Here is a 21,964-nt window from a genome sequence, read left to right on the forward strand (position 1 = left end):
AACCATACTTTTGGTTTTTCCAGGAACTGCCCCCAATTTAAAGATCTGGCTCAGGGCTGGAGAGACAGGCGGCTTAGCAGCAAGAGCCCTGGCTGCTCTCATAAAGGGCCAGGTTCAGTTCATGGCACACACATGGTAGCTCACAGCAGTCTGTAATTGCAGTTCTAGCAGTTCTAACATTCTCTTCTGGTTTCTGTGGACACCAGGCACACACACATATATGCAGGCAAAACACCCATTCACATAAAAGGTTAAAAAAAAGAAAAAGAAAAAACAAGTCTGCCAAGTGTGGTGGTGCACGCCTTTACTTCTCAGCACTTGGAAGGCAGAGGCAGGCAGGTCTCTCTGTGAGTTCAAGGCCAGCCTGATCTACATAGTGAGTTCCAAGACAGCCAGAGGCTCCATGACGAGACCCTGACTCCAAAAACAAAACAAAAACCAAAACAACACAAATTTAAATCTGATTGAATTTAGAGGTCCTGTTGGTCACAGAACTGAGGAACATTTAAGTGACAGAAGTGCATAGCCATCATCAGCAAGTAAAAAGAATTTGAAGTTTGTTTGTTTTTTCCATTTTCACTGACTTCAAATTTACACCCTTTTTCATGATTTTCTTCCTGAGTAAATGTCCTTATGCCACAAAATGGCTTTTTCCCAAAAGACATACCACACCCACAGTTAACCTACTTTCTATCCAAAAGCCCAAATTCCAAATCTGACACACTTCAATCAATGTATCTATTTCTGAGTTGCCTTGTCTGAGCTAAGTAAAATGCAATAAGACTATCTAACCAATTATTATAATATCTAAGTTAACTCTTTCAAGACTGCATTTAGAAGAAGAAAAAATGTCTTCATTCAAAGGAATTTCTTTGGTAGAATGGGGAATGTTTTTTAACAAGGAAGCCGGGGCACTTCACTTGCCTGCTCAGGGCTCTACGCCCTGTGTAGCAGCTTTCTGTAGTTTGTATCACATCTTTGACAATTATCTTAAGCCTCTTAAAGCATCTGGAAGGTTCAGATGTTAAGCTCTCTTTATATTTATCCTTCCCATGGGTTGTAAGGAACCTAGAAAAACAGTCACATTAGGGTCCCAATTTACAGAATCAGTTTCTGTCAACAGTTTATCAAATGAACGTGTACAACATCATCTGAGATGTTTACTAGGTGAAGAGTCCTGAAAAATCTTCTGAGGACCATATAACCCAGGCTCTGAAAGACAGTAATAATCTATATGATAGCAAACACCTCCAGCTGACACCCCTTGACTGTTATGCAGAGGCTAAATCTTGACCAACTGGTCCGTACTGAATTTAAACTAATCACATTTGTTAACAATTGTTGGGCCCCAGGTTACACATCCTAATCACTGCCAACTGATATACCACCAATCTGTTGCATCAGGATCTTTCCCAGAATAATCCTTACTCTTTTTACAACTTATTTTTTCAACTGAGAGGAAGATTTGCTATACACTTTTGTATGCACCAAAACTAACCTCTCACTGTCTTTAACAAAATTAGTGGGCCAGCCACAGTAAACTACCTACTGGTTTGAACTATCAACTTAATACTTAAGTAATAAAAATTTATGGGCTTATAATAGTGAAGCTACTATGATTTCCACTTTATAAACAACCTTTCAATTAAAATCCAAAATGAAGCCATTCTTTCCATTTTGCAAATGAAGGAACTGAGGCAATACCACAAGTAAACAGCACAGACAGAAGTCAGACCTGCCTAGTTATGGCTAACTCCTAGGTCAAGAGAGCTTCTGTTCTTAACGATGGAAGCAATCTACTTTGCCTCCTCTGTGGCTGTTTCACTGTTTGTTTGCTTTTTTCAGATATGGTATTGTGTGTGTGTGTGTGTGTGTGTGTGTGTGTGTGTGTGTGTGTGTCTGTGTGTGTTTGTACACATCACACTGGCCTCAAACTGGAAATCCTCCTGCCTTGGCCTCTGAGTAAACGACCATGCCTGGTTTAACCTGTCTGTACCTACAGTAAAGAAGATCTTACAGAGCGAAAATTCACTTAACTAATTCTCCCCACCCTAACTTAGAGCACACAAAATGTAGTGCATATTGGCAAGTTAGGATGGATTTCCGCCAAAGTATCCTACTTCAAGTCAGGACTCAACTGTTTGCTTCCACCCACCTTAATAATTATAAGTGTACTAAACAGCTATCCAAAGAACTTGTTTTCTTTAGTTAAGGCTACAATACCTAACAATTCTGTTACTGCTGGGACATTTTTTAACTATCCGGGTAATTAAGAGGCAGGAAGAATGCCAAGAAATACCTTAATATAATTCCAGCCATCCCGCCTGCAACCCAGCCTTTCCTAAATCATGTTTCTCAGCACACTCAATCACCAAACCCTTTCATGTACTATTCTCAGAAATATGTTATAAGCTGCAGGGGCAAGTTTTGAGTATAATTGTTTCAATTAAATGCATTACTTCATTAATCTACTATGATACAAAGTAATAAAAACTAAACATTCACTTCCTTCACCTCAGTCAATCATGCCATTACTTATTAGCTAATTTGAACAATGCAGAAAGATACTAGGAAACTAAGACAAATTACCCATACGGTCAAAATAGGGAGAGAAACTCAGCCAGCAACTGATCACCTGTATCAGGAAAAAAGGAGCACTGACTCCTGGCTGCACTCCTTCAGAAGACTCCAGTAAATTTTCGGATCCCACAGTGTATTCTTTCCACTAGAAAGGTCCGTACCAACCTTTTTCAAGATATTCCAAACAAAAAATAAATCTGTGAGATTCATGTTGTTCAAGACTGATCAAGCAACTCTGATCCCTTGGGTCTCACATTTAATCACAAAGGGTGAAGAGATGGGTCTCTGCTTACCACAGATCACTCTCTATATGAGGTACTGTCTGACCAACACATGAAACTGGGTAAATCATTTCTCTGAATCAATCTGCAGTCATGGGGCCTGCACTTTCTTAAACCCCACTGTCCTCCAATAGAAGCAGCCAGTCTCCCCTGCTACCCTAGCATGCCATATGTCACTGCAGAACGTCCCACTTCCATGAACCCCAGGCCTCATATATGCCAGGCAAGTATTCTCCGAGTGAGCCTCTATTACCTTTCTCATTTGGGGGACAAAATACCTGACAAAAGCCAAGTAGGGAAAGAAGGGTGTGTTTGGAGCAGTCCTTCCCAGCAGGGAAATGGTGATATCAGGAACGACCAGCTGGTCACATGGTACCCAAAGTCAGGAAGCAGAGAGCGGCCAGTGCTCAGCTACTTTCTCCTTTTTCAGTCAGACCGCAACTCCAGACCCTGAAATGGTGCTGCACACACTCAAAGTCTTCCCTCTACAGTTAAACCTTCTCAGAGCACGGTCAGACACACCCAAAGGTGTGATTCTAGATTCAAACAAGATTATCACACAGCTCTTTAGCATTTCTAATCAAGGACAGAACCAGCTGCCTCTATCTGCAGTAAACCAAATGTACTATCACTTGCACTTTAGACTCAACTTGCCCTCTGGCAGGCCCAGCTCAAAGTTTTGGTTGGGGAAAACAGTAAGCAGCCTAGGCTTCAGCTTCCAAAGTCTTCTAGAAGATGTATCTTTACATAATATAACTGATGCTGTTCTTATATAAACTCTGCCATAATCCATTACAAGGTAGCCCCAAATGGATCCAAACACATGTGGAGTAGTAGTAACTCCTTGTCCCAATATCGGCCAAACCTGTGATTTCACCAGCATGAGGCAGAAGTGATTGTGTGCCAGTCCCAGGAACACGCCTTAAGAAGGTCTGGTTCCTTCAGCTTTTGTACTTTTCAGAGCCCTAAAATACAACGTAAAGCTCACAACCCTGTTGCGAAGGCCACATGGAGATAAAGAACTTCAAAAGGAAAGTGTGCACAGCCCCAGCTGAAAAGCCAGTTGAATACAGCCACTGTAGTGACTGTGAACAAAGCCAGAAAACAACCAAGAGGGACAACCTGTAAACAAATAAGATGATTGTTTTCAGTCACTTGGTTTCAGGGTTGTTTGTTAGAGAGCAATAAATAGCTGAAACAATGCTACTGGGCTCTTTGTGTTTCTGCATGATTTGCCCAAATACCACAGGAAAAGAAGGGGTGTCATTAATTTTACTTTCCCAACAACAGCAGATAAGGTCTATGCTTTTCTTGATGCCAAAACTCTAATGAGCTCTAAGTTCTAGAGAATAGGCTTCCAGTGTATTGTCTCAAAACTGTACCCCAGCAACTAGCACAGTGTCTGACATACAGTAACATACAGTATGTGTTGTGAAGAAACAGTACACTTAAGAAATGTCAAGACTAAATCAACACATGCTATTCTCCACTGTAACTTAGAAATCATATGACATATTGCTTTAACAATCAACAACTCCAAAAATGTTTAAATATGAATTCAAAGTGAACTAAGAGCTTTTATACATGGAGAGGGGTGATATATAAAGTTTGGTATACAATGGTAAAAAAAATCATAAAACATCACAATATCCCTTTGAAATAAGATTCTGACTTCTGTGCACACACAAATAAATGAATAAATAAATAATAAATAAATAAATGAAGCTTTTCTAAGACTATGCTTTTATATAAGATAATCAAGTTCCATCTTTCAAAAACAGAAAAATCAACAAATTTTCCAAAGTAAATTAATGTCAACATTTTACCAATGTTTCTCTCAGAGAGGATATCCATCTTTACATCTTTACTTTATCCTTGACTAGAGGTTAACTATTTGGTGATAAAATATTTATAAATTTCCAAATTACCAACCAGTAGCCACATCAAATGAGGTTACCATGTCAACACAAGGAATGCAACAAACACTTCCAACAGGTAGTCTTCACACACCTTATAACTTCAAGGTCCACTGTAGGCAAAAGACCAGAAATTTGGTGGAAATGATATTGAATTAAGAACAGAAATGTAGGTTATAGTTCTAATTCTAATCTGGGCTGCTAACTAGTCATACAGGACACTTAACCTTTAAAGCTGCAATGAACCATCTAGATTAGAACATGATGGTTTCCTCTCTATCCACCTAATTCTCAAATGCCTCAAGAATCACATGATAAAGTGTAAAAACTACCATAAAAAGAATGAAAAAAAAAAAATACCACAGTTGTGCCATGAGCTACTCATCTCCATATCAGCAAATAAAGGAAAATCCGTGTGTGTTTTTGCCAGACATTCTTCCACTTGCATTAGGGACTAGCTCCTTGGATACCACTCATAATAAGCAATTTATTGGGTTTTCCACTGTTCACTATAATTACATCATACATCTCTATGAAAGTAAAATTATTTTGCCAGGTGTGCTGACATAGGCCTTTGGTGCCACCACTTTTGAGAGGCAGAGGCAGACCTCTGTGAATTCAAAGTCCACACAGGGAATTCCAGGCCAGCCAGGGTTACATAGTGAGACCCTGTCTAATGATTATGAAATCAAGGTTTCTAGAGTTAGAAAAGAAACCAACTAACAACAAGGAGACAATCCCTCCCACCAGAGAAACAATCTTACAAGGGTGCAGAGAAGTCAACTCTTAACTAATCAAACTATGCCATAACTACCATAATGAGAATTAGCTACTTAATCCTCTTCAAAAAATTCACTGAAAATGAACCCCCATTTCACTTCTTTTATCACATATTGCCTCCTGATTGAAGGACAGGCATATTCCTAAGCCAGGCAAACAGGAATAGAAAAGACTAAGAGTTTCTTCTTCCACTGCTGGTACCTCTACCATCTCTTCCCTGATTCCTAACTGAGAGCCACAGAGACAGTTATAATTAAAGTGTCTGAACTATCTGTTCTCCACACACCCATACCATTCCTCAGTGTCACTAGTTCTCAAGTAGACAGAAGAAAAGATGAGTACAGATGTTCCAATGAAAACCTAAGCACCAAGAATCACAAAACCTTAACTGGAAGGAACCTCCTGGCCTCACTTACAAGATATTAACTATATCCAATCAACAGTAAATCAGTTGTGTTGTCTTTGTACAAAAAAAAAAAAAAAAGAAGAAAGAAAAGAAAACCATCACTGTTAACAACTCCGGATTCTATTTTACCACATGCAACTGGACTTGTGACAGACAGCTATTGGGCAAGTTCATTCCAAAATATAACAAATAAAAGGCAGTATCATAGAAAGTGTGAGGCACAACACAGTGCATTAATTCTGTCTCTAGGTACTTGTACAATATATGTCTACAGTCAGGGTCATTAACTTTCCTGTAATTCTGAAGCCCCCCCCCCAATAGACAGCCCATGAGTTTCATGTAGGAGCTTCATGTAATCCACAGACTACCCTAAAATCACATCCACAAAGCACAGGTGCATCTGGCCAACAGATTTCTTTAGTTTCAACAAGGGTTAGCAATCCCCAAAAGACTATGAACCTTATGATCTCTTACTAAGGATAATATGGCTAAGCTACCACTAGTCTCTCTACGGACCTGAATCAGAACCATTATTTTAACTTTTTTTGGGGGGGATGGGGGGTGGGGGGGTTTGAGACAGGGTTTCTCTATGTAGTTTTGGTGCCTGTCCTGGATCTTGCTCTGTAGACCAGGCTGGCCTTGAACTCAGAGATCCGCCTGGCTCTGCCTCCCGAGTGCTGGGATTAAAGGTGTGCGCGATTGCCGCCCGGCTATTTTAACTTTTATAAAAACAACTACTTTAGCTCATAGTAGTGCATACCTTTAATCCTAGCACTGAGGAAACAATGCAGGCAGATCTCTGTGAGTTCAAGACCAGCCCAGTTTACATAGTAAGTTCCAGGACAACTAGAGCTACATAGTGAGATTCTGTCTCAAAAAAAAGGAAAAAAAGAAAAACAATTCTTTTGTGGGTAGAAGATGTGCTTGTGTCACTGGGCAAGTACGAAGGTTAGAGAACAACTTTGGGAGTAGATTACCTTACTACCCAGTGGGTTCCTATTAACGAAATGAGGTCATCAGGCTTGGCAGAAAGCACCTTTACCCAGAGTCATCTTGCCAATTATTTTAACTTTCTTCTTTTACCTGATCACCAAATTCTATCCTACTTTCTTTGTCCATTCCATTTGTTCAGACCCTTGCTACCTATGATGATGGAAATCCTGAGGTTTATGAATCTTCAGGTTCTTCCCACCTCAACTCATACTACCCAATGCTACTAGATTAATTCTTCCAAACAAAGGTTTAAAATTGTTTCACTCCCAACTCAAAAATCATCTGTGGACCCATCACTGCCTAGTAACCTAGTCATTAGTCTGACATTAACCATACATACTCTTATGCCGTGAGTGGTGGCACACCCCTTTAATTCCAGGGCTCTGAAGGCAGAGGGAGGTGGATATCTATGAGTTTAAGGCCAGTCTGGTCTACATAGCAAGCAAGTTCCAGGTCAGTCACGGCTACATAGCAAAGCCTTGTCTCAAAAAGAAAAAAGAAAAATTTTGTTACTGGTCTTGGTTTTTATTACAGGCTTGCTTACCTTACATCCTAAGTACAAATCCTTTAGACACCATCCAAATCCTCTTAGATCCTTCTTCTTGAATCACCTTTCCCTGCTTACGAAAAATCAGTCATCCTTCAATTCAGCATCTTCAAAAGAGAAGCCCCTTAACTCATCTGAGAACTATTGTCTCTCATCTTGAATTGAGAGAATTTTTATATTTATGAAACCAACACACACACACACACACACACACACACACACACACACACACACACACACACAAAGGTATTCTAGGCATGGTGGCATAGGCCTGTGAGCTCAGGTCTGTGGCAGGAAGATGGCAACTTCAAGGCCAAATTGGGCTACACAGTGAGATCCTGCCATTTATTCACACAAACATAAAAGGAGCATTTGTGTATAATCTAACATACATACCTTCCTCCTTATGCTGCAAAGACAGAAGCTGCTAATCATTTCATCAATATAATACACCCCAATATAAACTCACACTGTCACACAGTTGATGCTTAATAACTGTGCAAGGATGTGAAAGAAATTTCAACCAGCTGAAGAGATTACATCTCTTTGAAGGCAAGAGACCTGATCAGCCATGTCCTGAGTTTCAAAAGCAGCTCTGAACGTTATGTGAAGAACTGTTTGAAAATGTTAATAATCTATGTCTCAAAGAGCTAAGCCACATTCTTCACACATCTCAATTTCAACAGCTCCCAACACTTGGTCACTATACTTTGAATTTAAAATGTTAACTAGTTATTAAAAAACGATACTTTTCAGTCAGTTTAAGTATATTACTTCATGGCTAGTGCAAGTCAGATAAATGAAAGAATGTCTTTTCTAAAAGGTAAGTTTTACTAACAGTTACAGACTTGGTGAGACATGTCAAGTGGATTTATACATAAGTATAAACTCTTGCAGAAACTTACAGACAACTGTGAAACTGGTATTTCATGAGAGAAAACCAAAAACAAAAAACAAAAAACAAAAAAAGCACCAAACGGGAGTGGGAAGATAACTCTGAGTGGTTTTGTTTTGTTTTTGTTTTTGTTTTTTTTTTTTTTTTGCAGCATTTTAAGAGCGGAAATTCAATCGTACTGCACACAAAAACCTAAAAAATCTAATAAAAAAATATCAGATATCTGTGAATTATTTTATGGTGGAAGAGTAAAATATTTCAAAAGTGTAACAGATACATCTTCTTTTTGGTAATAAAGGCTTCTTATGATCGCTTAAAGCAGAGGAACTTCAACTCCAAACCTAGGAGTAAAGGAAAGGGACACAGAGTCCTTAGGCACACAAAACTGATCATTTAAAGACTGTAAAGGCGATGGGCAAAGTACCAATCCTAACCACACTTAAATCTTAAAAGAAGATTTAAAGGAAACGGCCCAAATCACAAGATGGGGATTAGAAAAATTTGCAAGGTCACTTGAACCTACCAGGTCACCAAAGGTAGAGATTGGGGGTGTTGGTGGGAGGAGGTGCGGAGTCAGTGAAAAACCCTGAAACGCTAAAAACATGTCAGGAAAGGACGTTCCGAGGCTGGCGTCCCGGCTCGCGCCGGTGGGATCCCGGTGAAAGTCAGGGCAGCAGTTCCGAGGCAGGCAAGCCGGAAGGCTAGCGAGCCGCCGGCCAGGAGGCTGAGCACTGCAGTCCCCGAGACACTTGGCCGGGCTCCGGTGTCACCCGCACCGGCTGGTGCCAGCGCCCGCTCGGGGCAAGCCCGGCGACCCCACCCCAGCGAACTCCGGCCCGGCCGCCCTCCAGGCTCCCTCCCGCGTCCCACTGTGCTTACCCGCGCCGAGCTGCGGCTCCCGGGGCCCGCGGCCACCGCGGCGGCGCCTCCTCAGCCCTCCGCGCCCAAGATCGCCATCTCGCAGCAGGCGTCGGCCGGGCAGCCCAGGCCGCCCGCAGCCACCCGGATCCCGCACGCCAAGCGCGCCGACACCCGGCCCTCCCCCCACCCCACCCCGGCCCACACCTCCCTCTCTCGGGGACGCGCAGCGTACTCGCGACGCCGGGGCCGCGCACGGGCGCGCCTCCCCGCCGGGGCCGCTCCGAGCCTCTCGTCCAGACGCGGACTCCCGCGGCCCACGAGCATGCGCAGCGAGCGCCCGCCGAGCCCTCCCGAGGACGGCTCCGCGGCTCCGGGTCTTCGCGACGGTCGAGCGGAGATGCAAGTCAACCAATAGGAGGGAAGGGGCGGGTCCAGAGCCGGAAAGGGGGCGGGGCCGCCGCCAGGAAGCCGGTGGGGACTTTCGAAGCTGGAAGCTTAGTGTTACCTGGTCTGTTCAGTCAGCTGCAGAGCCTCGTGCACAGCCTCGGGAAAGATCCTCCGGTCAGTTACGTGCTTACTCCAGCACTTCACAGCAAAAGGAGGCTGCGAATGAACACTCTTTGACGTAGCTTAATATTTAGGGTCCATTAGCAAATGGTCACACGAAAAGACTTGCATTTGTGTTGGTAATCAAATTGTTCCCTTGGCACCACGCTGGCCCAATAACAAAGCTGCTGCTGATTGAGCAAATGCACGGATCCGTGCAGCTAAGCAGTACAGCAATCTTGAAAGGTAGCGTCTCTTGACTCCATTACACAATGAGTCAACTGGTTAGAAAAGCTCTGTTGGTGATTTACATTGCTCTCGTGAGAAAGGTCACACTGCAAATACAAGTCAGTGATGACCACTTACCATATGGCCTGCTGTTCTACTTCAGAGAAAGAACAAAGTTCTTCCGGCATTGTAGTTAGTTGTTAGCCAAACACCTCACCTAGGCCCCACAAATTACTTACACCCACCCCAGAGTCTACTGGTTCTCTTGCTTCAGAAATTCAGAAATGCTGGTTGCCTGTGACGCCTTAACATGTCTTTAACCTCACTGCCCCACAAGTAACAACTTCTCAGTATAATCACCTTTTAAAGCTCCTCTGGTGCAAATTTTTTGTTGACTTTAAACCACTTTTCTGAGTCACTCTTTTTGTGTCGTTGTAAATTTTGAAAGAATAGAATAATAAGAATACTAAGATTCCATGAGTATATGTAGGACTCAGTAAATACCTCTTGAATGAACACATATACATTCTCTTCCACTCTGGTACAGTAGTTACTGCCCCCAACTTCACATATAAGTTAGGTGCGTGTGCACATGATGCACAAAAATCACTCGAAAATGTACATGACAATTCTACTTGTCACCATTCTATTCCTCTTGCTGTGGTAAAATACTGTCAAAAACGACTTGAGAATATAGGAGTTTATTCTGGCACATATCTGGTTGCAGGGGCTCGATACAGTTGGTCACAATAAATCAGAGGTCAGAAAGCAGAGAGAGAGGCATGCTCATCATGTTTCTTTATTGTATGTAGTCCAGAATCCATTGCCCATAGAATGGCCCTGCCCACACTTAAGATTGGTCTTTCCACCTCGGTTAACATAACCAAGATAATCCTTAATAGGCAATGTCCGAGGCCTGTCTCCCAGTGAATCTAGATCCTGACAAGTTTCCAGTGAACACCAACCACCACATCACTCTACTGGTTGAATTCATTGGCTCCTCAGCTTTTATGACAATGTACTTTTCAAAGCACCTTCAAGCTCATATGCTGTTTGTGTTGTTAGGAGATCACTGAATGTGCTCACTTGGCTCTGTGTTTAAACCGTGCTGCCTTAACATGGCCTGGACCTTTTTGCTATAAGATTTCTTTAAATAAATGCAGCAGCTGCTTCAAAACACCCTTCGAGGGCTGCCTTCCTCCAGAGCTTGCGCAAAGGCCTTCTTCTGCCTGCTCTGCCTCACTGTCTCAATCCCAGTGGCTCAGATTTTCCCCTTTCCCTGTGGTCCTATAAGAAGTTCCTGGGCTTCTCCTATCCCAAAGTACATACCTAATATCAAACATTTGTTTTTATTGAATATTTCCTTAGTTTTCAATGAACACTGTTATAAGTATCTTTTCATCAATCATTTCCCATGTCCTTGTTTACCGTCTCAACTCCTCCAAAGTAATCACAGGGTGTGAATAAGTTTAGCCCTTTTGAAACTCATTGGCAAGTTGCCTTGCAGGGAAAATGTAGGCTTAGGTGACACATTGCTGGGATCAAAGCATAGCTCTGCCACTGCAAGTGAATTCTCATTTTCAGGACCTTAGAAACTACCCGAGAGGCCTCCTCTTCCATCTGAACAAACAAACAAAAACCTCTGCAAACTGTATTTTCTGGTTGCATTGGTCCATGGAAAATGTGTTGATATTATACTTTAAAGAACTGTATTTGGTATTTACATTTTTCCCTTCAATCTTCATGGGATTTAAACCGGTTTTCTGGGCCCTGGAAGTATTGTGAGTCAGAGCCATTGCACCCATGCTGCCTAAATGCATGTGCCAGCCCAGTTGCCACCACAAGCTATGAGCTCCTTGATCTGATTGTCCCTAAGCTAGAAAACTGGTATGGTGATGACTACATGATATAGTAAAAAATAATTTGCTACAAGTACAATACTTACAGACATCTAACACATAGGCTAGTCAACAAACTACTGTTGCTGTGTTATTACCAATTTTTCCACATCACTATATGAGATTACTGTGCCCAAGTGATCGTGGTTCATTCCATGCGAGCAAATGTGTACTTATCCATCATTACCCACTTTCTTACAGAACTATTCACTGCCACTTCATATATATAGATATTGATTTAGGTGAAACATTTGTCTTCTTTTATTTTTGTTTTCTTTTAGACTTCACACATCCATTTCATCCTAACAGCATATAATTTGTCTGTTTTCTACTTGCTTAACAATTTACTGTTTCACTAAACAATCATCTAGCATTTGTCTTAGAGTGATGAAATAATATTTTTCTCTAAGTAGCTCATGGTGCTTTCTATTCTATTTGCTAAAGGACTTTTCTCCAATGGTAGTGGTCTTAAAAAATGTGTTCACAAATTTGTGGACACTTCTTCCCTCACAAACTAGAGCCTAATTCTCTTCCAGTATGGCCCACAGTTGGCAACGTGGTTCTAACATACATAACAAAGCTGAGTTGTCACTTCTGACATTGGGTCATAAAAAGGTACTGTAGAATATTTCATTATGCTGCAGAATATTATTTTAACTGTGTAAAGTTGTGTTACCTTTGTTCATCTGCATTTGTTTAATGATGTAAGGATGTGTGTTTAATTATGTAAAGATGTGTTGAATTTATTTCACCAAGCCTGCCTAAGGCACCTGATTGGTCTAATAAAAAGCTGAATGGCCAATAGCTAGGCAGAAAAAGGATAGCAGGAGCTGGCAGGGAATAAATTAGAGTAATAGAATAATAGGAGAAGTAGAATAAATTGGAGAATAAAAACAGAATAAATAGGAGAAATTTAGGCTCAAGAGGAATAAGAGAGAAAGAGAAGAGAACAAGAAGCCGGGCAGTGCCAGCTGGCAGACACAGAGTAAGACATACAGAAAGAAAATAAGAAAAAGTAAAAAGCCCCAAGGCAAAACGTAGATAAACAGGTTAATTTAAAAGAGCTAGCCAGAAATGAGCCTAAGCTAGACTGAGCATTCAAAACTAATAATCAGTTTCCGTGTCATGATTTGGGAGCTGGTTAGTGGCCTAAAAGAAAAAGCCTAATACAAAAGGCCCGCCTCTGCCCCCTCAGATCACTAGCAAGTAAGGACATGCTAGGCAGCCCTGAGAAGGAACCCACATTGTAAGAAACTATGGCATCTTGCCTGAGACCAGGAAGGAGCTGAGGCCCCCTTCCAATTACCACTTGAGTAACTTAGAGAAGTGAATTGGATCTTCAGTACTTCAAAGGATATCATCTTGACCACAGTCTCACAGAGATATGAAACCAAAACCACTCAGTTAAGTCATTCACCTGCCTGACCCTCAGAACAATGAATTTAATGGAATGGCTTCATTATAATTGTAAGCCACCGAGTCTTGGGACATAGTTTGATATCCAGCAATAGAGAACAAGTTCACTAAAGTGGTTCTTAACCTGGGACAATTTTGCATTGCAGAGGAATTCAGTGATGCCTTGAAGTTGTGTGTGTGTGTGTGTGTGTGTGTGTGTGTGTGTGTGTGTGAGAGAGAGAGAGAGAGAGAGAGAGAGAGAGAGAGAGAGAGAGAGAGAGAGAGAGATGATTTTTTAGGAAGGTGGTTTTGATTGCCATCTGGAGAGTAGTACTAAACATTCTATAATGAACAAGATAACTTCCATCCCCACTCAGACACGAACCCAATTTCCCAGCACTATGCTATCTGCACCAGCCTGTCCACGTTCCCCTGTACCTTGAGTTTCCTCTCCCATGTGTGCTAATGGGTAAGGACAGCTTTGCTTCAGATCCATCATTCACTTGAGTGCTCCTCTCATTGTTCACCTTTCCTAGTGCCGTTGCCCTCTACAGCTAGTGAAAGCCTGAACTCTCTACTTGGCAGTGCCACTCAAAACAACCTGCTGCTTCCTTCAGGACTCCTCCCAAGGCAGAGAAATTAGCCAAACTACCTACCTGGGAGCAACTCCCTCCTACTCATTGTCAGGTAAGGCACAATGGTATCAAGGATATTAGACTTAAGAGTTGATAGCAGGGCTAGGCGGTGGTGGCGCATGCCTTTAATCCCAGCACTCGGGAGGCAGAGCCAGGAGGATCTCTGTGAGTTTGAGGCCAGTCTGGTCTACAGAGTGAGTTCCAGGACAGGCACCAAAACTACACAGAGAAACCCTGCCTCAAAAAAAGAGCTGATAATAGATAATAGACAAGCATAATGTCACATACCTTTAATCCCAGCACTTGGGCAATGGAGGCAGGTGGATCTCTGTGACTTTGAGACCAACTTGGTTGACATAGTGAGTTCCAGAGCAGCCAGGGCTACACTGTGAGACAATGGGAATCTGTCTCAAATAAATACATGCATAAATAAATAAATAAATAAATAAATAAATAAATAAATAAATAAGAGTTGACAATAAATTGAAGCAACTGTATCTTACAAAACTATCTTATTTTTGTTCACTGTATGAGAGTTCTTCAGATAATCAGAATGAGTAACACACACACACAAACACACACACACACACACACACACACACACGGATATATTAGGAAATTGGCTCATACACTCACAGCAGCAGGAGAAAAAACACACCTTGTTCAGTGAGGAAGAATCAGATGTTTGAACTTCTTGCATTTTTCTGTTCTATTGACCTTCGAGGATGGTAATCTCTCATCTCCAAACTGTGTCTTCCTCACTAAGCTCATGGGCCCACAAACTATTCCTGTCTGGAAATTCCCTCACAGACAAACTCAAAAAGAATGATCCTCCTCCTCTTCCTGTCTCTCCCTCCTCTCCTTCCTTCTTACTCCTCCTCTTCTCTCTCTCTCTTTTTTTTCTTCTTTATGTTTTTGAGGTTTTATGGAGACAGGATTTATGTAACCTAGACAGACCTTGAACTCACTACTTAGCTAAGGCTGGCATTAAGATTCTCAACCTCCTGTCTCTATCTTCCAAGTGCTGGGATTATAGACAAGACTGCAGTTACATCTTTGTGGCTGTGATAGAGTTAGCTCTCTGCTGTGGTCAAGGTACAAGTCGCTTATGTAAGTGTGAGAACAAAGAGATCTTAGTTTATTTAACCATCAGCAAGGCACCTGCCTGCACAGTGGATGAAGGCAGTGCCAGCCACAGCTAACGGCCAGCCAATAGTCAAGGTCAGCTGCTGTGTTAATCACAGTTAGCCAAGGTTCTCTAGAATAGCAGAACTTATAGAATGAATCTCTTTTTCTATATATAGAACGGGGATTTATTTGAATCACTAACAGTGGACCATGGTCCAACTAATCCAACAATGGCTGGCTATGAATGGAAAGTCCAAGAATCCCAAAGTAGCTCAGTCTACAAGGCTGATGACTCAGCTGGTCTTCAGTAGACACTGGAATCCCAAAGAAGTAGTCTTTAGTGCCAGTGAAGGAATGGACTTGCTAGCAAGATGAGAACGGGCAGGCAAAGAGCAAAACTTCCTTCTTTCATGTCTTTTTTAGGCTTCCAGAAGATGTGGCCCAGAGGTAAAGGTGCGTCCTCCCAATTCAAGATCTGGATTAAAGATGTGTGTCTTCCTACCTCAAAGATCCTGGCTAGAAGTCAATTCACCAACTTCAGACCAAGGGAAAATCTCTCATTGGTGTGCCCTCCACATCTGGATTGTAGTTCATCCCCAATGTAGTCAAGTTGACAGCCAAGAATAACCATCACAGCTGCTAAAAAAGTAAGTCAAGAGACAGAGGGAAGTGTGACGGCTCCTAACTGAGTGGATAGAGAATGAACAGATGACAGTTGTCTTCCTGGTGAGGCCAAGAGGGCATAGAATGTGTGTGCCCTCCTTTGGCTCAGCCTATCCTAATGCAGAGAACCTATAATCCCTTAGCAGTTAAATCAGCCTTTGTCCAGTGTCTATAAAAATGTAAGACAAACAAAACAAAAAACAAAAATTCTTGGGTTTTCCCCCCTCTCTTAGGCACCCCTTCTCCTCTCAGGAGTTTCAATTTTTCTCAATTTCTCAGTTTTCTGTAGTTCTTATTAATAAACCTTGCTTCTGTCTTGCTTATTCCTAGAGTGTTCATGTCTTTAATCTTTGCTGGAGCCACTATCCTAAGTCAGTCCTTGGTTTCTGTGTCTGACATCCCAGATCCTTGGATTAAGCACAACTGGACCCAGAAATGTTCTGTCTCACCCAAAAACCTTGTATGACTTCTAATACTTTGTGCCTTTCTGTACACTGTGTGGAGGCAGAGGCTGAGTTTATCTTGATTGCTTCTGCATTTTGTAAGCCAGCACAGTGCCTGGCATTTTGTGTGGATTCAATACATATCTGTTAAACACATCACTAAAATCCTAACCCTCTGAGATTTTGCCAAAACCTTTATCATTTAATTTACTTTTTTGATTTACTTATAAAAACCTAATTTCCTGAATAAGTTGCCTTGCCCAGATTGTCTTTAGTGAATTATTGCTTAATATTTGTTTTACAATTCTCCCTCTTTGGAGATTATTAAAAACATTCTACTCTTCTAAAAATATCTTTATAAATTATACTATGTGTATTTGGAAGGGTGGGTAGGTGTTGGGGAATATTATTTTAAGGTGTGACACTTTTGTTTATGTTGCATTTCTTTTAACTCTGTGAAGATGTGTTACTGTGCCTGTCTAAAACACTTGATGGTCTAATAAAGAGCTAAATGGCCAATAGTGAGGCAGGAGAGTGAAACAGGTGGACCTGGAAGGCAGAGAGAACATACATAAGGAGAATTCTGGGAGAAGAAGGAGAAACTATTTTTGATGCGTGTCTTTATTCACTATTGCTTCCTGTTTTGCTGTGCTAATCCCAGTGTACTGATATTTTTTTCAAAGTATTTGTCTTTTTTATATATGCAATCAGATTTCCTGCTGTGGTATATTGTTTTAAGATGTGTTATATTTGTTTATGCTGTGATATTTGTTTAATGATGCAAAGATGTGTTGAATTCTTTTATGTTGTATTTGTTTAACTCTGTGAAGCTGTGTGGCTTTGCCCATCTAAAATACCTGATTAGTCTAATAAAGAGCTGAATGGTCAATAGCTAGGTGAGAGAAAGGATAGGTGGGGCTGGGAGGCATAGAGAATAAATAGGAGGAGAAATCTGGGAAGAGAAGATTGAGGAATGAGAAAAGGAGGAGGAGAGAAGGACATCAGGGGTCACCCACCAGCTACACAGCAAGCCATGAGGTAAGAAGTAAAGAGAGATATATAGAATAGAGAAAAATAAAAGCCCAGAGGCAAAAGATAGTCAGGATAATTTAAGAAAGGCTGGCTAGAAACAAGCCAAGCTAAGACCAGACATATAAGAAATGATAAGTTTCCATGTATTTATTTGGGAGCTGGGTGGCAGGCCCCCAGAGAGTAAAGAATAAAGAGTAAAAAGCAAAAACTGTAATTTCCCTTTGGAAAATGAAGAAATTTTGAACTATACTCTGTTCCTGTGATGACAGTTCACACATTTATACAAAGGAACTTGCATTTTAGGCAACTACCTATCAAGACCTGCACAAGTTGAAGCTGTTGTCCCACTCCCCCAAAGAATGGACTCTTTAGTAGCTGTGAGTGATCACTGAGTTTCATAGCTTCACCAAGCCCTTTGTAATTTCACTGTATGGTAACCCTTGCCTGACTTCTAACCCTGCTCACTGTCTAAGAAAACCTCCCTTCTTAACATACCCATGCCTACCATTTACACCACAAGGTCATAACTTGCCATCCCCAAAGGCTTGCTACATAGAAACCAGGGGATATAAACTCAAAGTTCTGTGGGTCAATCAGATTATCTTTCATAAGAATTTTAACTAAGAGGCCTGGAGTTTTATTCATTGATCAGTTGAGGGTGTGGAAGTGGCAATATTTGGCCAGGCTTGTGTCAAATGGCATCATAGCAGCTCTGAATTCTCAGGTTACCTGGAAGTCATCCAAGAACAGAAACCAAGATCCTTTTGAAGAAGTCCAGCTCCATAAGGAAATTAACCTACAAAGAGGTGCAGAAAAGGGAAATGGTATTGTCTAAAGAGGAAAAAGAGAGCAAGAAAGTCAATTTTCTGGAGATTTTTCAACATTTATGAGGCTCTATAGTACTATTTGTAGTTGGATAAAATAAGATTTTCACTTATCCTTTAAGTAAATTCTCTTTTCCCCTTACCATTTGAAGTACGTTTTGGAGATTCTCAAGTAAATTATTTGGAACATACATTGACATAAAGTGTCTTCATATGGTATCCCCTGCAAAGGCTCATGTGTTAAGGGTTTAGTCACCACCCCTCAATGTTCAGGGAACATCATGGGAGAGGGGGTGGAAGGAATGTCAGGGCAAGGGCATGGACAGAGTGCTGTGAGATGCAGACTCCTGGATATGACATGGCTATATGACTCATGAACTCGCAACAGCTGTGGTTATCAGCACAAAGCAGCATAAGAGCAAACCAGCCAGAATTCCAGCACGGATGGTGGGAGAGGTTCCAGAGGCTCCATCCCTAGCTGAGGAGCTATTAGGAGTTGATGGGGAAGGAAGAGTCACTTTGGTTTGGGGGTGTGGCCACTGGTTCGTTGTCCATACCCCAGTGGATGGCCCCACAGGCATGCATGTATAGGCAGTATTAATTATACTCGGTGAGTTAGATTTTGTAAATTTTTAAAGAAGACAGAGAATATATATTTGGGAGGTTCCGGGAAGTTAGAGAGGACAACTAAGGTCAAAATGTATTGTACACTGATATAAAACTCTCAGAGAATTAGAAAAATACTATATTAAAATAATAAAATGTTAACATTTTACAATTTTCTGGACATCTAGTAGTTGCACTCATGAATTTACAGAATCTGCAGTTATCTGCACAAGGTCAAGCCAGTTGATAGTTCTAGTATGGATGGAGAAGAGGTTTTTAAGGCTCTACTCCTCACTGAAGAGCTGTTGGCAATCGATGGGTGCTAGGGTAAAGGGAGTCATGTTTCTTTGAGGGTGTGGCCACTGATGGGGTGCCTATGTGTCTGCAGATAGCTCTAATTGAACTCAATTGGTTAAAAAAGGGGGAGGGGATAAAAAAAAAGATGAGAGAGACATGTGTTGGGGCAAATATCCTAGAGCGGTAGAAGGGAATAGTTGAGTGTGGATATGATCAAGATAAATTGTATGTATGTATGAAATTATAAATAATAAAACTATTTTTAAATTAAAGATGTTAGCATTTTAATTTTCTGAAAAGATTTTGTTTCCAGCCAGTGGATCCAATCCTCACATGGAGATTGGATTATGAGAACTGTACCCTAATCAATGGACTAGCCCCTTGAAGATGTCAGAATATGACATTATGGAGCAGTAGTGAAGTGTGCCTTATTGGAAAAGTAGGTCAACACCTTGGAAAGATGAAACTTGTCCCTGACACTTCCTGATGTCTGCTGGCTTCCTGGCCCAGCATGAGGTGAGCAGTTTGCCCATGGTGCACTGCTTCACCACAGGCCCAGAAACAATGGAACCAGCAACCATCATCTGAAACATCTAATATTGTCAGGAAAATAAACCTTTCTCTATTAAGTTCTTTTCTTAGGTATGTTGTAATGAAAATTGCTTGACACAGCCCTTCAAATTCTTGGCCAGGTAGAGGTCCCCACAGTTGCCTACCTCTGTTTCCCTACCCCTGACCACAAGTGTACCTCCTAAACACCTGTCATTTTTTGAAACAACTGAGGAAGTTTTCTTGCCAAACAAACAGGCCTAGAATTTGGTTATCTCATTTAAGATCATTTGCAACCAATATTTAAAATATAATCTCTTACCTTCAGTTGGCAAATCTTTCTAATCTAATATAAATTTACAAGACACCATAGGGCTAGAGCACAACTCAGTAGTTGAGCATGTGTGAAGGCATAGAGTTGATTCTCAACACTGGAGAGGGAAGATAGAAAAAAAAAGAAAGAAACAGTAGAGCATTTGTAAGAATAGACATGCTGGCAAAATTCCTGGTGTTGACATAGGGAAGGGAGAACCAAGTTCTGCTAGAGTCACATTTTTGTGAAGCATGTTGCTAGCATATTCCATCCAAGTCACAACAATTAGAAAGGATAAGGTTCTGGGTCAAATCAAGCAGACTTGACTTGTCTTAGCAAGCAGAATATTCCAGATATGGTAGCACAGAAGAGGTGAAATTCAAGGTTAAGTGGAATCTGATATCAGTGGCATTAAAGCAATCAGGAAAAATAAACAAGCAGACCATAAATCAGGACATGCTTGGAGGGAGCAGTTATTTCAGTCAAGGAGTGTCTGCTGAGAGAGGCTCAAGCTTCTGGAACAGCTCCAAGCTACTAGATGGCATTAGTGTTTATGGCTATAACAAACCTTTTGTGGCCAAAAAAGTTCCAGGACCAGTCAGAGAATTTCAGAGATGTCTCATTGGGTGACTGCAGTTTCAGGCTTTGACTGGTCCATAAACCCATTAAGGGCCCTAGGAGTGGGGGATCACTAGAGCTGCTTTGGCATCTTGGAGAGGATTTTCTTTCTGAATGCTAGAGTCTTTAATCCCACCATTCTGGCTTAATTTTTTCATTGCACTTATCATCATCTGAAAATTGTATTTATTTGCTTGTTGTCTGTCTTTCCACCAGTAAAAGCAATGTTGTTCTAGAGCAGAGATTGCTCTGCTTCTCCCTCCTGTCCCATTGCCGTGTTCTTAATACCTTCAACAATGTCTGGCTCGTGTTATGTTCTGAATAAATACCAAATAAAGACCATGGGCCAAGAGCAAACACTGCAGTCCCAGTGTGGTGATTCTGACAGTCCTTGTCTAGAATGCCTGAATGTTAATCACTTCTAGAAAACAAATGGCATTGATCTTCACTCCTTCATGCTCAATTCTGTTCTCAAGCCCAATAAGGCAAGTTTTCTAAGAATTATTTATGTAACTGTCCTTCTCATTGTTCCTTTATGCTTTTCAAGCCCTCAGCCGTAAATGCTTCTCTCCTCCTATCTGTCTCTGAGATGTTTCTTCAAGTCTCCTTAACTCCAACTTCCATCTAATTCTTCTTAATAAGTAAACTCCTTAATTCTCACAGCTGCTAAAACACGCTTCTCATGGAAATGTAAGTGGGCACTATTTTAGGAAACAGATGAAATTGTTCATGTACTTTGCCCTTTGAATAACAGCCACATGGCCCACTAGTAAACAGTGCTTGTTTACTAATTAACAAGCTGCCATCCACTGAGTCAGTCACCCTTCCTCTCTCTATTTCCTTTCCATTCTTAGAAAATCATCACATGAGTAAGTAAAAATTTGGCCCAGTTCTTTCCAACATGTATGATGGTCTTACTTATTAGCATGGGCATTACCATCCCTGAAATACATTTCTTTATAAGGCATAATCAAGGTGAAAAAAAATACTCTATTAGCAATGATAAGGCCTACAGGTGGAGTTCACTGGTTGAGCAGTTGCCTAGTATGCATAAGGCCCAAGGGTTTGATTCCTGGCACAACACACATGCAGACCCGGTACACTACACACATAAACCCTTGACAACACACACACACACACACACACACACACACACACACACACACACAGACAGAGAGACAGAAGTTTTGAAGATATATATATATGTATATATATCCTATATCATATATGATATGATAACTATACACAATATCTTTTTTGAGAGTATAACACATTTATGAAGTTGAACAAAATAATCAGCTTTAAAATAAAGTGACTATATTTAAATTAGTGGGTAAGTCAACTAGTGTTTATTGGCCATCTATTATTTACAGCCTTCTGAGGTGGATAATCAACACACTACAGAAGCACAGCTAAGGTCCAGACTTGCTGGGTCTACTGGGTAAGACAGACCATAAGCAAAACCGTTAAAGGCAGAAATGAAAGATCATACTTGTCCAGAATGGTCACTAAAGATTTCCGAGAGGAGGT

The 21,964-nt window shown here is 41.2% G+C and overlaps 1 protein-coding gene and 1 long non-coding RNA gene across 5 annotated transcripts in view; one reads left to right on the forward strand and one right to left on the reverse strand.

The window, feature by feature from the left end:
* The window catches only part of Wwp1 (WW domain containing E3 ubiquitin protein ligase 1), a 132,629-nt gene extending 123,233 nt beyond the window's left edge, over nucleotides 1-9,396 (reverse strand). For all 4 annotated transcript variants that reach the window (XM_059253903.1, XM_059253904.1, XM_059253902.1 and 1 more), the window contains exon 1: nucleotides 9,278-9,396. The gene's annotated coding sequence lies outside the window, so the exon portion shown is untranslated. The remainder of the gene's footprint in view (nucleotides 1-9,277) is intronic.
* Nucleotides 9,397-9,722: 326 nt separating this feature from the next.
* Nucleotides 9,723-16,075, forward strand: LOC131904555 (uncharacterized). The gene is made up of 3 exons (XR_009377761.1): nucleotides 9,723-9,820; nucleotides 13,863-14,013; nucleotides 15,513-16,075. It is a non-coding gene; the product is annotated as an uncharacterized LOC131904555 (long non-coding RNA).
* Nucleotides 16,076-21,964: the final 5,889 nt, after the last annotated feature.

Source organism: Peromyscus eremicus, chromosome 2 (genome assembly GCF_949786415.1).
Source record: "Peromyscus eremicus chromosome 2, PerEre_H2_v1, whole genome shotgun sequence".
In the NCBI taxonomy this organism is placed as follows: domain Eukaryota; kingdom Metazoa; phylum Chordata; class Mammalia; order Rodentia; family Cricetidae; genus Peromyscus; species Peromyscus eremicus.